We start from the raw sequence: 1,918 nt of genomic DNA on the forward strand, positions 1-1,918 counted from the left end.
TTTTAAGAAATCTCTCTCTCTCTCCTCTCTTTCTCTCTCTCTTTACGACTCTCTCTCCCTTCTCTCTTCGTTTTCAGCCCCACCAGTCATCGGATCGACGATCCGAAGCTACCACGACGATCGTGGCGGAGTTCTCTTCAAATCTGTTGGAGTGGATCGTGGGAGAAAGCTAGTTGGAAATCATCCTAGAGTTGAGGTAAGGCTTTTTAAGCCATATTTGGTCTTACATTAGTTATAAGAAATGTTGTGCGCATGAAAATACTGAAATTTAATACTGGAGGTTTTCAGTTTTAGGGTATTGGTCAGGGAACCCCTTAGGTGTTAAACTTGAATGCTTTTGGGTAAAAAACTTTCTACTCAATATGTGGGTTTTTGACAATTGAGGAAAATATTGTATGCTTAGAAATACTTAACTTTAATTCTGAGATTTTTCATTTTCAGGGTGTTGAGTTAGGAACCCTGCGGGTGCGGGGTAGTTTTATTAGGGGCTTTCCAGGAATGCTAAGCTAGTACTGTTTTGGAAAATGCTTATATATATATATATATATATATATATATGTTATATATATTATCATTTGATTTATGGAAATGTATACGTTTATATATATATATGTTTAATATTTGTAAAATACTATGAAAATGATCGTATGTTGAATATGAGGAAAATCTATGGTGTGGCATGAGTATAAAACTGTTGTGAAATACTGGTTTTCTGGGAATGTAGATGATATGGGTTTTTATGATGGGAAAACCGGCATACGGGCCGAGATATTTTTATATATATATGATTTGCCGGTGTACGGGCCGGTCTATGTGGATATGGTTGCCGACGTATGGGCCGAGCTATGTGATTTGCCAGTGTACGGGCTGTGCTGTGTGATTTGCCGGCGTACGGGCCGAGCTATGTGATTTTCCAGCGTACGGGCTGTACTGTGTGATTTGCCGGCGTACGGGCCGTGCTATGTTAAAATGTGTAATACCGACGTACAGGCCGATGATTTTCATGATACACATATATATGTGAAATGATATTATTGATGTGAAAATAAATGATATGAGATATTTATGTATCACGGTTTTAGTATATGTATATGATATCAGAACCTGGTTGGCTTGGTCTAGGCTAGCACTTGCACGGTACCATTGTTGTGTCCATGGTCCTTGTGATCATGATATCTGTGTTAACGCCGTTGTATAGAGTGGTGTGAGATTGGATGGTCGATGTGGTTATTTTCAATAAGTGTGCTAATATCGCCCCTGGTGTACGGACTAATCTAGGTAGACCCATCGGACCTACAGACTACACTATTGACTTGGCAGTGGTCGGCCAACCATTGTCAGGTCCCACCTTCGGACCACATAACCCAGTCATGTGGGGGTAATACATGACAATAGCCAGCTAACCTACTAGGAATATTTTATGTTATTATTATTATTATGATATGAGATGAGATATGTCATGAAAATGCAGTATGTTCTGCCATATTGATTTATATATATGTTTTCCCAAATTTGATAAAACAGTACTGAATGTGTTATATATGATATATGTTGAACACGAAATACTCATGTTGCCACACACTAGTATTAGTTTATTTCCCTTACTGAGAGGTGTCTCATCCCTAAATTTCATTAACTTTTCAGGAGCCCCAGATAGGAGAGCGGGAAAGGCCCCGTTGATATAGAGCAGTTATCTACCCTTGTTGGAAGGGTGAGTCTTGGTAGGGGCAGTCAGATTTTTGTGCGAATTGTCCATAGGTTTATTTTTGGGATGTATATACTGAGAGATAGTGTTTGTAGTACTCTGGTATGTGTTATGCACATTATGATGAGATGTATATGATTTTATACTTTCTGCTGTGTAGGCTTTTGCTATATGTTTTGTTATATCCTTGGTACCCACGGGTCCAGGTGGATG

The sequence above is a fragment of the Malania oleifera genome, unplaced genomic scaffold, assembly GCF_029873635.1.
Source record: "Malania oleifera isolate guangnan ecotype guangnan unplaced genomic scaffold, ASM2987363v1 ctg263, whole genome shotgun sequence".
In the NCBI taxonomy this organism is placed as follows: domain Eukaryota; kingdom Viridiplantae; phylum Streptophyta; class Magnoliopsida; order Santalales; family Ximeniaceae; genus Malania; species Malania oleifera.